Below are 16635 nucleotides of genomic sequence, written 5' to 3'. Positions count from 1 at the left end.
CTCCCCCTAGTGCCTAATCATAACCCTCCCCCTAGTGCCTAATCATAACCCTCCCCCTAGTGCCTAATCATAACCCTCCTCCTAGTGTACGAAACTTAACGCATCTGTAGGCAGTGCTGCGCATGTGCTGGTTTTACAGATGTAACAGCGCATGCGCAGCACTGTTTCCAGATACGATAAGGTAGTGTAGGCAGGGAAAAGTATCTATTTCCCGAAAAGCTGTCATCGCAAAAATGACAGCTTTTCGGAATAGATACTTATGGAGAGGTGGAATGATGAATTCCACCTATAATTAGCTAGAACTCCATGAGAGTTCTAAAGCTAATTATCTCCAGAGAATTTTAATGTTTAATGAATAGGCCCCTTAATATTGTCACAATGTAAATATTTTAACTTATCAGCTGTAGCGGGCATTCAGCAAACAGACAATCAGAAGCAGCGGGTGACTATCAATGATACTGATAGTCACCATCATCACTGCATATCACCAGCACCTAACGGGGCTATCATAGGATGGATCCATGTCTAATTATGTTATTATTGGGTGTACTTCGAAGATGCTGGAACAGGAGCGTATTAAGAGAGGAGGGGTCCCGTGTGCAGTCTCCGTATGATCCCCCTCCTCTCTAGCACAGCACACCCTGCACCCGTTGTAGTTGCACCATTGCGCTGGAAGTTACCATAAGAATTCCTCATATGTAAGCCCATTATAGCTATTTTGGATTTTTTTTTTGCAACACAGGTTAACAGGATAGCACAGATGCCTAGAATTGTGAATGCAGTCATCATTTGTACATTATTAAGATGACACTCTACAGAAGGAGGAACAATGAAGTTCTGGATCTTACAGGTCTGTAGTTTAATTTGTTAGTACCTCGAAGAAAAACAAGGAGCCCTAGTGTGAGCTATAAATGATGTAGGAATGTGCAGGCTATCCGCTGAGTCTGTGCAGTCCATCTCTGAAGATGTGTATTATCTTGTTATTTCACATCAGGCTGCCAATACACTGAGAAACCGCAGCAGAGATCCTATGGCAAAGCCGAGAAGACCCATCATATTCTTACTATCAGTTTAAAGCAAAAGAGGGCTCTTCATCTGATCGGGAAAATGAAACAAAGTGACTTAGGACAAATTACATACGACCTGGTTAAGATGTCCATTGTAATTAGTAAGGCCTATTATCCATCATTAGTAGAGAGATGTGCGATTCGGTTCTCTAGAAATCCGAGTCACGGTTCTGATCTCCTGATGAGATCTGGGTATATCTGAGTCACGGTTCTGATCTCCTGAGGAGATCTGGGTTGTGATCTTTTCGTGGTTCGGAATTCGGATTTTAAATCCGAATTTAGGGTTTGGGATTACATAAATTACATGTTTTTAGCTGTTTTTTAAACATAACCAAAACATGAAGATGAATCCAGATCCAAAATCAAAACACAGGGTCAGAGCAAATCTCTAATCATTATGCAACTTGCTAAAGCTTCCTTTTACTTTTGACCCTCGGAATATACAATGATCAGTGATGTATCTATAACGGATGCAGTGTCCAGGGGGGCCCCGCACCGCACACCCTGCACCTATATTATTTTAAACTTACCTGTCCGTGGTTCCGCGGCAAGTGTCAGCGCTGCTCAGAACACCCGGAAATGGCCACCATGGACATTTTTCCGGTGTTCTGCGCATGCGCAGTAGACTCCGGGCACACTCTAGTGCCTAGAGTTTACTGTACATGCTCAGAACACCGGAAAATGGCCGCCGTGGCCATTTTCCCGGAGTTCTGCGCATTCGGAGTAGACTCCGGGCACACTTTAGTGCCCGGAGTCTACTAATGCTCCGGTGGCTGGCCAGCTGCGTCAGTCAGCCTCCGGCTAGCGGGGAGAGAGGAGGGGGCCCCGCACAGGGAGTGCACACGGGCCCCCTCCTCTCTTTAGACACCCCTGACAATGATGACTCCCATCTGTCTCCCAGTCTTCTCACAGGATTATAGCAAAATGAAGTATTATGCATATTCATTAATGCGATAAAGCTGGAGACATCACAAATATCTACAACATGTTTTAAAGCTACTGTATACTGTACACCTTATACCGTGACAGCATCTTATCCGATGCGCTATCCTGGCAAGGGTTACATAATAAATGGTTCTGTAGGGACAATTATAGATGATAATTACTGGGCAAAAAGCATGTTGGATCATAAATATATTCCCAGTCTTTAACAATTCATTGAAAGTAACACATGTAATAAACTGAAGAGGACTTTTTGACTACGCCATTACTTACTCTGATACAAAGTGCTTTTGGTTGCAATACAAAAAATTGAGAGACAGTTATATGGAAGTAAATATGTATTGTGTTTACACATGTGAAAATGAGGACTAATATAGGCCACCTTGTCTTTAGTACTATACATTTCTATATTTTGAATTACTAAGAGTAGTGGCATCTCAGCCTACTGCTGACTCCTGGAGCCTCTTCCCGATGGTGATGACCTGCAAGAAGCTACAAATCTCACCAGGGTCAAGGTATCTCCACTGGATCCAACCTTTTTCACTGACTAATGAGTGAATGATTGGCCATTGGGTTGTATCCTTGGAGGACTGACTATTCCCAGTCACTAGTCTGGATTGGAAGTTGTAGGTCATGTACAGACATTTTATGATATACAGAGAGACCTTAACACTCCACAGTGCTAAAATAAATCCATCAGACATGAAATACTTGGCCAGATAACACCTGATGCTCCTTCTTGGAGAAATGGCTTCTCGCTGGCACCTGCACCTGCCTGGGTAACATACACATACTGTATATAAACTGCTGCTCTCCTTTTGTGATTTATTGTTAAAGTTGTCCCTGCAGTAAATTGTATGTGGGGTATCTTTTTTGTCCTCTTAAGAGTGTACCAGTGTACCAGTCTAAGATGTGGCTTTACATTTAATCCTTGACTATTTTCACAATAATTTGTACTGTGACACTGACCGTTCTATTCCCTCACTCAGCTGGGTCTTACTTGTCCGTCCCCATCAGCTACCTTAGTTATAACCTCCTTATCCAGCTCTTCCTGTGCCAGTTTGGGACACAGTTGTCACCTGTCACTGGAGTACTAAGAAGCAGTGTTATTACAGTTAATAACAGTTTCCACATCATGGGCTTGCTGACTTGGTGACTCAGTGACATGTGGCAGCTCAGTGACAGTGTCACTCGGAGAGATCTATCTGCGCTGAGATGTATCCAAAATAGAGACCAAGGTCAGACCGAAGGCTCCAGCCATAGAACACACAGGTTATTTGACATTTGAAAAATGCATATTAAAACTGAGTATGTGTGCTTGCAGTCAACTAAAGACTTGAGGCTCTGTTTAAAAAAAAGTGTTATATGAATCCCTGTACTGTAAATAAAACCACTTACAGACAAGATTATTTCTATTTGTAGACACTTCACCTGAACAGATCAAATGACAGATACAGAATTAATTTAATGAAAAGTACTTTATGAAAGGCACCTCTGTATTTCATATAATAACCTAAACTGGTACATATGACATCTCTGTATAGTTCATACTCTTGCTCCATACAAATACATTGAGTCCTCATTATATTGTACTTTCTCGACATTCATGTCCTTTATCACAATCTAGTGCTTAATATAACTGTTGTCTATTGTGTCCTATAATGCTTCACGTATCCTGTCATTTATTGACCATTTTCTTACAAGCTCCCAGTCACTGCTTGCTTTATAAAACCTGTGGATCTTGTTCTGCCGACAAGAGCCATGTAATGTATACAACATAGAGGATGAACATGGTCTGTGCTGACACCTGGTGGCCATGTGTGTTATTTACTCACTGTCACTGATCACACAAATCCACACCCTTGATGCTTAGTAATAATAATATAGCCTTTGAAACTGTAGATGTCACCTAATCACCGTGACGGAAACCATTTTGTGGGCTAAACTAATATTGATGGTATTGTAGATAGGCTATTCCATGGAGACGGGCATAACTTCAGTAAGCATGTAAAGGACCTATAGCAAAATTTTGTAAGGGCCCCTATATACCATCCAATCAGTGGCGTATCTATAATGGGTGCAGTGTGTGCGGGGCACGCGGGCCCCCAGGTCCAGGGGGGCCCCGCACTGCACACACTGCACCCATATTATTTTAAACTTACCTGTCCGTGGTCCCGCGGCCATTTTCTGGTGTTCTGCACGTGCGCAGTAGACTCCGGGCACACTCTAGTGCCCGAAGTCTGCTAATGCTCAGGTGGCTGGCCAACTGCGTTAGTCGGCTGCCGGCCACCGGGGGGGAGAGGAGGGGGCCCCACACGGGGAGTGCACACGGGCCCCCTCCTCTCTTAAGAAGCCCCTGCATCAAATGGTGGAAAATGTATATCACACTTGTAACTTTGACAAGAAAGATGGGACCCCCCCCCCCGAAGCTCTGGGCCCCATAGCAGCTGTGCCCCTTGCACCTATAGTAGTTACGTAGTAGTATTCATATCACTGAGGCTCTCATTTGAATTCACTTCTTCTGCCAAGAAAATTCCACTAGTGACCTATTGTACACATTTAGTTTTCACATGCTATTCTGAACAATGGGGGCAGAGGCGTCACCTGGTCTGGCGACACTTGGTGCGCATTCTGACAGCCAAGTGTCCCTGCACCGGAAAAGATGGCATGACCTAAAGTAAAGGGGGCGTGGCCTTGTTAGAATTCCGATATCACTTCGGGGGGCAGCTCAGCATCGCCTGAGATGTTCGGCTGCCCCTGGAGACTGAGCTGACGGCTCCTCTTCTGCAGGAGAATGTCACACAGCAGCCCCCAACTCCTGTCACTGCGGAGGAGCTGGCATTTTGGTCTCGCCACCTCCGAGAGTGACACCCGGGTGCAGAACGCACCCCCCGCACCCTCCTCATGACACCTTCGAATGGGGATAATTCAGTAGTGGACGGAATTGCAAAGCTGCAAGCAAGCAAGCAGCTTTGCAATTCCGTCTTTGCAAATACGCAAATGCAGCAAAAGTTGTCTGACACCCACTGCTGCATTTGCAATCGCAGCAGTGTGACAGAGGTCGCACGCTAGGATAACCGTTGTGACTGGTGGACTGCGCTGAGTAGGCCTCAGCTTATGCAGGAAGGACGGCTTGTGAGGCCAGGAAACTGCGTCCTTGGATGCAGCCCACGGCCTTGCTACTCCCAGAAAACGGGGCAGAACACACCCCCATTTCCAGGAACGCTGGCCTCCCCCGCACTTCCCCTTAAATGCCTCTGCCCATCAGGACTCATTCTGCACATGAGCAGAACGGGCCCTGCGTACGCAATAATCGGGAATCTGCGTTCAGCATTGCACGCTGACTCAGCCCCAATGACCACCTCATCCCTATATTTATAAGCTCCTAATGTGCAAACATTTATGTATCAGCAAATTACAAATAACCTATTAAAAAGCTAAAAGCAACTTTGAAAATTGATTGTAGGAGCACCAGGGTCTTTATATTGCAATTCAGTAATACACTGGGAAATGGCAATTATACATACTGTAGTCCATCATATAAGAATAAACTACAGCACTCAACATATTAATTACTTTATAGAGGCCAAAGCACAGCCGCCTGCAATTGGTCCAGCATTGCATGCACTGAAATAAATGTCTATACTGTATTCACATGTATACCATATTTGCCAACTCTCCTGGATTGTCCTGAGAGTCCCGAATTTGATGGGGCTCTCCAGGCCTCCGGACAGAGGGCCTGATTCAGACCCGCTCGCGAGCGCTGAGCGCTCGCAAGCGGGTCGATGTTGCCCAAGTGTGCATGCGCATGACGGAGGCCCTGGAGTGCCAAAAGCACTCCAGGGCTTGCGGCAGCGAGACCCTACCGCAAGGGTCTTGTCGCAAGCCCGATGGTCTTGACCATCGCAACCATCATTTTGGCCGCTCGCTATAGCTGTGGGTGGTCACCCACAGATATGCGAGCGGCCAGGAGGCCGCTCCAAAAAGTAAGTGGGATGGCCCTGATTCTGACCGAGCGCTCTGTCAGAGCGTCTGGCTCTGAATCAGGGCCAGAGTTGGCTAATCGCGTCCCACTGTAAAATCCCACAAATTCTGGCTTAGAACAGAGTTGGGTGGAGCCATGGTGACATGTAGCCCCACACCCCAATGTAAAGTGACACGAACTGCAGCTTTAAACGGCATGGTGCATTGCCACAATGACAAGAAGGTGGCACGATGACTCCCACCCATCAGATAAAGTTGGCCCCTTTGAGATTCTTCCAGTGTGGGGTTATAGAAAGTCACTAAGTATGCTATATACTGAGTTGTATACACACCGTCATCATTATCTGTGTGGCACAGTGTGCACCAGCCCAATCCCTGGTGCACATAATCCATCTGAAAACAGGCGTAATTGTGTTTACGCACAACATAGCCCACATTCCACCTCCATCACGCCCTCTCTGAATGTAGACTGTGTACCACCCTATTACACCCCTCATCTGCAAGTGGAGACAGGATTGAAATGCGTAAGACTTAGCATGGCCGGCTATGGAGCATGCACAATGCAAGAACATGCACGATACGTCCGCCAAACAATTTGTATTAAGCTTTTCATCTGCCCAGATCAGTAAATTATATTACATTTCCTTTCTACGCAATTATATTTCATGTTTTAGAAACATGTAAAATCAATTGTCTCTAAAAAAAATATGTGTATAGTCAGGGGCGTCAGAATGATTTTGTGTTGGGGGGGCAAAATATAATTTAATTTTAGCGCTACTGCTCACCCCCTCCTCCAACTTACCTGTTTCTGGGTGGAGGCTGGCCAGGAGCAAGGGGAAGGAGGAGGCCGACACCATGGAAGAAGGGTAGATCTCAATCACCAGAGAGGAGAAGGTGGCATCACATACCTCCTCCTCAGTCTATTGCTTACTTATAATGCACAGCCCCTGACCATCCGCTGCCGCTGCTCCACTGGAGTCTGTGAAATGTTTGGAGGGGGGCAAGTGCCCCTCCCCCCTGTTCCGGCGCCCATGTGTATTATACAACCACATATAAGTTGCCTGTATGTCCCAAGAGCAGCATTTAACTTGTTAGCATATTTAACCCATGATCATCTGTGCTACCCCTGGCACTTTTTTGCAAGGCAGACTTTTGAGATGGTGGAGACAGAGGGCTAATTAGACCAATCTTTTCTATTTTATAACTCGTTATTCTTAGCAACGTCTGGAACTATTTATTGACCTTTGGGCATTCCAAGCAACAGTAACTGTGCTCAAGTGGCTACTTTATTATAAATTATGTTTTAACAGTAGAGTAGTCAACTTTCATCAGCAGTAGAAATGTTTTCTGACCACAGGATGATTTAATTTAAAAATTAGAAGGAAAGTGTAGTCCCAAAGAATTGAGGGAAAGTGCGTTCAGTAAAAAGAGCTTTGTATGGCCAAAAGTAATGCTTTCTTTGTACAGCACTCCTTTCATTATCCCTTAGCAAGTTTTACTCCTGAATTCACAAAGGGCACACTGGTGGGCAGCCAATCAGCTTCTAGCTATCATTTTATAGACTGCGGGGACCACGCCGGTGTGCAAGTGAAGTGCACACACCGGAATGCGGCCCGGACGATAGCGGAGAAACAAGAATACTGAAGACATGGAACAGGTGAGTCCTCACCAGAGACTGTACATGCCAATCAGGCTACGGACTTGTTATTAGAGAACCACAGCGACGCTCTGCGGTGGGAGTGAGGGAAGCCTCACCACCCCTCTATCTCCATTCAGACACCTCATATTTCAGTTGACCATTGTAAACTCTGAAGTAGCCAATTATTTTTAACATTATCACTTTATTTTTATCACTTTTTTAAACCCCCCCCGTGTCCCTGCCATATTTCATTAAACCACATTAACAGATTAATTAGATTAAATCAAGCATGTGCATAATCTATATTCCCTGAGCAATGCGACTCAAATAACACGGATTTTGTTACTATTGTATTTGTTGGCATTGTTTCACCTGGTTCTACACGCACTCATATTTAACGTATCGTGTTGATTTATCAGGCGCAGACCTTCTGTACATGTTCACATGTACCAATACTAAAATGATTTTATAGAAGCTGACTGGTTGCTATAGACAACTTCTCCACTTTTATAGCATGTACTTGGTAAATGATAGCTAGTAGCTGACTGGTTGCTATGGACAACTCCACTTTTATAGCATGTACTTGATAAATGATAGCTAGTAGCTGACTGGTTACTATGGACAACTTCTCCACTTTTATAGCATGTACAGTACTTGGTAAATGGTACCTAGTAACTGACTGGTTGCTATGGACAACTCCACTTTTATAGCATGTACTTGATAAATGATAGCTAGTAGCTGATTGGTTACTATGGACAACCTCCACTTTTATAGCATGTACAGTACTCAGTAAATGGTACCTAGTAACTGACTGGTTGCTATGGGCAACTCCACTTTTTTAGCATGTACTTGGTAAATGATAGCTACTAGCTGGAGTGTTGTTATGGACAACTCCACTTTTATTGCATGTAGTTGATAAATGAAAGCTAGTAGCATACATGCCTACCCTCCCGGAAGTCGCAGGAGGCTCACGATTTTTCTGATAACTTCCCGCACCCAGGGAAAGGATGAAGTTCCTAGTGAAGTGGGCAGAATGGGGAGAATTTTCTTGCAGATCAACGGGTCCACGAGTAGGGAACGTGACCTAATGACGCGATTCTATGAGATTCGCATCATTTGGCCCCACCCCTTATTTAAATATGCAGCGTTTGCGGCAAATTGCCATGATGGGGTGGGGCTTAATGATGTGACCCGTCCAGCTCCGCCCTGACACCTCCTATCTGCGTCACCTCCACCTCCACAGGCTTCTCCCGGGGATGTAGGGTAAATGTCGACAAGTATGCTAGTAGCTGACTGGTTGCTATGGACAACTTCTCCACTTTTATAGCATGTACTTGATAAATGATAGCTAGTAGCTGACTGGTTGCTATGGACAACTTCTCCACTTTTATAGCATGTACTCGGTAAATGATAGCTAGTAGCTGCTGGGTTGCTGTTGGCAACTGTTCACTTGTCATCTTTAGAAGGCTTAATACATACTCTGTTGGCCAACCTATGCATGCTCTGAGCTTATCCAACTGGTAAATCTTAAATAAGGTCTTTCATTGAGGCCAATTCCCTGGACCCTGGATAGGGAAGGTAAGACATATTCTTTAATCTGACTGGAGACCCTAATATCAATCTTCCCTCATCGGAAATACTGTATAGTGGGTATGCTTTACTGTGGTCTTTTGGCTAACATCTACTCCTGACAAAGTGAACAGGCAGTGTCAGGGAACAGGTATTCAGATCAGCTTGATCTTGGTAGTTGAAGAACCATTAAACTTTCAGGAGTTACTTTTTTTTACCCCATCCCTCAAGTACCCTCATAAAGGATTTAGCAGCATACCATATTAACTTATTTAAATGACAATCCCTTTTAGGATCAATGGCGTAACTGGTTAAGCAGGGTACATGCTCTTGGCGCGGTCAATTGGCGCCGTTGACCACCGTTCAGGTCAGTGTGGTCTGCAGCACTACACTGTCTACATACTAAAACAAACACACCGGCACCAGGTAGTGCATTCACTGATAGTGAGTGTACTATGCTGCGGCGGTGTGTTTGTTTTAGCAGCCAATAAGAGTCAGACAGACTCTTAGTGGCTGCTGCACCCAAGGCCATCGCCAGGCTGGAACTTAGTCATGAGCTCCGCCTTCCAGCTCCCACAGTGGGTGAATGGAGAGATGTCATGATGTCTCTCCAATAGTACCGAGCGGGAGGAGCAGACGGCAACGAGCGGGGATTTGGGTAAGTATAGTTTTGTGTATGTCTGTGTGTTTTATGTGTAAGGGGCACTACTACTGGGGGTACTGTAGAAGGGGCACTACTACTGGGGACACTGTATAATAAGCACTACAGAAGGCACTACTTAAGGGGCACTACTGGGGGCACTGTATAAGAGGCACTATGGGGGAACTGTATAAGGCACACTACTGGTGGGACTGCAAAAGAGACACTACTTATACAGTGCCCCAGTAGTGCTCCTTATGCAGTGCCCCCAGTAATACCCCTTGGCACTACTGGGGGCTCTGCATAAGGGGCCCTACTGGGGCACTACTGTGGGCATTGTATAAGGGGCACTACTGGGGGCACTGCATAAGCGGCACTACTGGGTGCATTGCATAAAGGGCACTACTACTGGAGGCATTGCATAAGGGGCACTACTACGGAGGCATTGCACAAGGGGCACTACTACTGGGGGCACTGCATAAAAGGAACTACTACAGGGGGCATTGCATAAGGGGCATTACTACAGTGGGCATTGCATAAGGGGCCCTACTACTAGGAGCATTGCATAAGGGGCCCTACTACTAGGAGCATTGCATAAGGGCTACTACTACAGGGGGCATACTACTGGGGGCATTACGGTGCATATGGAATGGAAAGCAATGTTTCCAGAGTGATGAGAAATGGTGGCATGTCATGTTGACATGCCCCCATTTTTCAGTGACCACGCTCCTTGTGACATGTGGTCATGGCCACTTTTCGGCGTGCGCACACAGTGTGGGGGGTGCCAAATTAACAAATTATTGTTTTCATTCAGTATATGTCTGCATGCTGTATTTACAAATGATTGCATACACCTACTGTTTACTGTATATGTATATTAAAAGGGCACAGTCGTGCCCTTATATTAAGGCTGAATCTAAAAACACCAGAATTCTCCCATAGAGAACTCCTGAGGGGGGGCCTGGTGTTTAAGGGGCTACACCTCAAAAGCTATTAAAGGTACCAAGCTGAAATTTGTCATCGGTAGGTAGAACTGTCGCTCGGTGCAGCATGCCAAATTTCAGGGCAAAAACATAAAATTAAGGATTTGGGAGTAATCTAAAGTTCCAACTATCAGTTTTTTCTGACACTCTCAATTAGGATCACTTTTCTGCTGTTCTCTATGGGGCATTTTTCGGAAGGCATAATTCAGGGTAGGGGGCGAATTTAGACTTGGGGTTTATTTTATTAGGTAGCTATTGTTCCAGGGTAGGTTCTTTGGGGGTATATGTAATTGAGAAAGTTACAGTTTTTAAACTATTACCTCATGAATCTGCCATTGTAGAGATAGGAAGTTTCAACTTGTTGTGCAGCCTCAGTAGGAGCCTCCAGCAGGTGTACTCACTGTGGCTTTACTTGGGTGCACCAAGATGGCTGGCCAGTGCGGGCGGTAGCGGTGGTGGGCTTGGGGGAAGAAAGTGGGCGTTATCTGCGGCCGGGACTTGGGGGAGAAGGGGGGGATAGTTGGCGTTAGCTGCGGCCGGGACCAGGGAATGGTAGTGGGCATTAATGGCAACGGTGTGGTGGCAGTGGCAATGCATATGGGGGCGGCGGTGGTGCAGGCAGCAGGACCCGGGGAGGTAGCAGCAGACATATGCAGGCTCGGATCTGAAAGGTCCGTGATACCTGCATCTGTGTATAAATAAACAAACACAGAAGCACCTTTCTGTGCTTCTGTGTTTAAAAATAAAAAAACCTGTGTAAAAATAAAAATTGCGTGGCCCTCCCAAAAAAACAACAACCAGCACCGGACTTTGGAAACCCAGTACTGGTTGTGCTAAATACAGGAGACAAATGATGTAGGGGACCCCGCATTCAGCGCAACCAGCAGTGAGCCAGTCCAGGTTCTGGAAATACAGGGGGGGGAAAATGCGTAGGGTCCCCCTGTATTTACCAGAACCAGCACTGGACCCTTTCTAGTGGGGGGTAATGTCACAGCCAGGGGAGCCCTTTCACCGGACACACCAGCCGAAGCATCACCTCTGACCACTAGTCAGCCCAGGCCGGGGATCCCTGGGGATCTGGGGACCTCCATAACAAAGGGGTCCTCCTGTCCAGGGCACCCCAGGCCCAGGCTGATAGCCCAGGGCTATCCCCGGCACCCCTTGCCGGTGGGTCCCGGGTTGATTATGTAAAGTGTGGTGCAAGTAAAGAGTTAAAATATTGTTTTTTTGCTGTGGAAATACAGTTCCCAGCAAGCCTCCACCTCATGTTGGTACTTTTTAGAACCACAAGTACCAGCATGCGGGGCATTAGGGACCCGCTGGTACCTGTAGTTCCACAGCAAAAGCAATATTAAAAAAAACACAGAACACATACCATAGAAAGTAAAATTTTATTCAAACATACATGCATACACACTATCTCACATACTTACCTATGTATCCCTGTAGCCCATTGGTCCTCTTCTCCATGTAGATAATCCAATAGTGTACCTGTAATAAAAAGTCCATACTCACCTCACCTCCTATGCGTGGATCAGGTCCTCTTTGTTCCAAAGTAGGCAATCCAGGGTCTTGGCAAAAAAAAAAATAATTAAATATGTGGACTTTAGTCTTTAGTACTCTGTCATTCGGGTAGTAGTATCCTCTAAGGACACTACTACCCGAATGACAGCTGCACTGCGGGATTTCAGAACACTCATTGGCTGAAAGAGACGAGCCTTCCGCCTCTCAGCCAATGAGCGGTTCTCACCAGTGCCTCAGTGCCATTTTTGAAATTCAAAGATGGCCACTGCAAACCAATCACGGCTCGCAACGTCATCGCCCCGCCCCCCTCGGCTGGCTTATATAAGCCAGTGCGAGCACATGGAATGGCAGTCCATCGGCCGGGTGGCAGCAGAGAAAACTTGCCAAAGAAAGAGGACACTGGGGAAGCCCTGGATGGGTGGCGGCCATGACAAAGAGCTTAACGGTCGCCGCCCTCCATATGAAGACATCGTGGAAGTCTTGGGAGAACCGGCAGCCATGAAAAAGAGCTTAAAGGCTGCCGCACCCAGGCAGAGAATTTTTTTTTAAAAAAAAAACAATCGGTGTCTTTTTTTTTTTATATATTTCTTTTACAGGGGTACTATAGGTACCAGCAGGCCCTTAATGCCCTGATTGCTGGTACTTGTGGTTCTCCAAGTACCAGCTTTTGGGGGAGGCTTGCAGGGGTCTGTAGTGCCTCTGCAAAAGACAACATTTTAGGTCTTGCACTACATGTTACATAATCAACCTGGCACCCACTGGCCAGGTTTGCCGGGGATAGCCCCGGGCACATTCAGCTGCCTAATTTCTAAAACAATAATTCTCTCTCTGTACACTATCTTCACCTCCATGCTGCTATAACTTCAGCCTTAATGATCGGAATTTCATTGCTTTTTTTAGTTTGAGTGTCACAAATTCAGTAGGTACTGTGAAATTTCAGATCATGTCTAAGAAGCCTTATGGGACATGTGAAACCGTAAGGTTTTTTGTCTATGGAATATATATATATATATATATATATATATACACATCTATAGAAATTCAATATAAGTTAAATTTATTATAAGTAATCATACATAATACTATACACTGCAAAGAGGACCCAGAACAACAGTCTGTATAGTAGCAGAAATGTTTTTTCTTCATATTTCACACATTATTTCTGGCCTAGAAGTGGTTATCGGGCAGCTTTCACTTCCCAACTGTACTTGTCTTTAAATGAGACCGTCACAATTTCAGTTGCTTGCACCTCCATCCTTTTAGAACTTGCCTAAGTCACCGGCGGCCTCTACATTCACAGAAGGTTTTGACTGACATTGCTATATTTAGCTCAACAATATAGGCTGTAGTTCATTTTATATGTTTGACACAATGGTGTATCTATAATGGGTGCAGGGTGTGCGGTGCACACTGGCCCCTGGGTCCAGGGAAGCCCTCACTGCAAAGCCTGCACCCATATATTGTTATACTTACCTGTCCGTAGTCTCCAGAGTACTGTTCTGCTTGCAGAGCAGCAAAAATCACTGGAAAAATGGTGGCGGCTATTTTCCCAGTGACTCACGCATACGCAGTACTGATGTCCCCGGGAATAAGGGGCAGGTGCCATTTTGCCGGAGCCCCATGTATGCACTCTACTCTCTTAGGGCCTGATTCAGCAAGGAAAGCAGTTGCTAATACGTACGCAATCGGGCAATTGTTGCGTACTGCGCATGCGTATGCATCGCAGTGCATGTGCGCGAACCAACCACTGGAATTGGGACTGAGATCACAGTGACTACACAGACCCATTGCAGAGTGATTGACAGAAAGTGACGTTTGTGTGTGTTAAACGAGGATGGTCAGCTGAACGATGGCATGCCAGTGTGTTTGAACGCTGCTGCAGTGGCGTGCATATATATTATCCACTGCGATGCCCTATGCAGCCTGAGGCCTTATAGCGTGTGTGTGTAAGTTAGCAATTTCTGAGTAAGGTCAGAGATTGTGCAAGTGTGTGTGAGGCTGCGATGGTACTCGATTGTACCGGTTTTCGCAGTTTTACGGATTACGGAGTATTACGGATCTGTGTAAGGTAAGGTGGGCGTCCTTATTTAGTGCAGTGGTGGCATTGCAATTGCAATGGATTAGCATACTATCACAGTTGAACTGTGTGCATAATCGCTATTGCATTTGCAGTTGCGTTCCGTAGTGAATCAGGCCCTTAAAACGCTCCTTGGTTTGCCATGAACGGTTTTGTGATGTGTGCTAAGTATAATTTATACAAAACATTCAAACTTGGAGACATCAGATCTGAATTTACAGCTCACATATTCTGCAAATATACCAGATTTGTCATTCTGCCCCCACCTTACTTTCTACTACTTACTTCCAAATCCCCCTGACAGCATTTTCAGACTATGATCGGGGACTGACTCGGATCGACCAACTCTTCACTGTGGCTGCCCGTCCAGTGCATTTCCTCCCTGGGAGTCCTTGCTCTCTACTGTGCATGCACCATCTCTCTGAATGTATATGAATGGAAATATGACGTAATCAGAAACAGGCAATGGGGGCCTGTTGCTTGTGGGTGGGGTGCTCTGCACATGCAACCCTCATCCCTTAACACATCCCTGCAGCAAGTTCAGCAAACTAAAAGATCATTGCTGAGAGACCGCATACTGCTTTACTTCAGACTTGGCAAGTGGCAGGGTACAAGCTCCAAGAGGCTAAAGGCGAGTGCAGGATACAGTGATAATAATGCAAATCTGTCGCATACAGTACACTACCTATATACTTTTTACCTTTTAACTAGGTTTTTCTTTGTAAATAATTATTAAAAATCAGTAATCAGTACATATTAGGTTCCATAGTTTTTACTTTATGCTGCGATGTCATACGTATTTTACGTGACATGTAATGTGATATATATGTTATTCATTCTAAGTGCCTGTGGTCAGTATATAATAGCTCTGAGACAAGTTCTGAAATGGATGGACAGCCATAAAGTGAATAAATATCAATACACTTATGCTTAAGCTAATTAATTACCAGTTCAATTCAATAATTGTATATTAAAACATACATATAATAATTTTTATTTTTCAGAATATCTGTTGAGCAAAAGCAGACACAGACGACATTGTCTTCCATAAGCTTTGCCTTCCTGCAGTGACTAGTAATGTACATGGGAAGGTCTAGCTCTCCTTTGTTTATGCAATGCGTTTTATGGACAGACAATGCCGTACAGACTGATCGGAAACAGATGCATTGTCATGCTAATTTGATGAGGTTTTTATGCGGATTTCTGTCACTTATAAAAAATAGTGCCAAAAACTAGTGCAGCTGGCTACAGAAGTGGAAACTAGGGAACTGAGTGTCAAGGAGGGGAATATACTAAACTGTGGCTCCCTGGGTTATAGGGGCAGCATTTATATGCATGGGGATTTCCAAATACTTGATATTAAAGAAAAAAAAAGCATTACAAAAACCTAGTTGCAATAGGAACGTAACTGACTAAAAGTATGTTTTTTACTGTTAAATAATGCTGAATAAACAATAAACAATACTCTGCTCTTGATATGTTATGTATTTATAGCAGCTCAGTTTTAAGTAGGGTAAATTGTTATGCGAACAAACGAGCGCTTTAAGGTGTCCACAGACATACCAATGTGATCTCAAACACACGATGTGTACGATTTCCCCCTGAACTCTCCCTGGGAGCTCCCTGGCAGTCCTGCACACGATTTGGTCTGAAAATGCTGTTAATTGGACACATGATCTATCGTGCCTCCTAACTACTCCACTGCATGCTGACTTGAGATTGCACGGCAGATCTGAAGATGCAATGTGCGACCTGCGGGGACGCGCATCACATCGTGATCGTGAGTGGGGACTCACGTTTTCTTCACGATTTGGCCATATTTTACACGATCAGTCGTTCAAATGTGTTGGAATCGGCCAGATCAGGTAAACTATCGCTATGTGTGTGGGCACCTTTAGTGTAAATGTGTGCGTGTTTTTATGTACCGGGTGAGAGTTCCACAAAGAATGCAACTATTTTAAAAAATGTAACTCATTTTAATAAAAAAAGTATATGATGTTTATAGTCCTCTTAAAAGAGTCCCATTTGTTGTTTCAGCCGCTGATGTAGAAATGGCACTGGAGCGCAAGTTGTTTACTTACTGACTTTCCCTACAAACTCTCCTTCTCTTACCTCCTGGCAGCTAATGCTGAAGTAGGTCTTCTTATTGTGGCCGCTGTTGGGATCGTTGATCGCGGGTCAAGTAAACAGTGAACTTTCGCGGCCAGGAA

This window comes from Taudactylus pleione, unplaced genomic scaffold, assembly GCF_031769625.1.
Source record: "Taudactylus pleione unplaced genomic scaffold, aTauple2 ptg000270l, whole genome shotgun sequence".
Taxonomy (NCBI): Eukaryota; Metazoa; Chordata; class Amphibia; order Anura; family Myobatrachidae; genus Taudactylus; species Taudactylus pleione.
Note: the sequence above shows the minus strand (reverse complement) of the source record.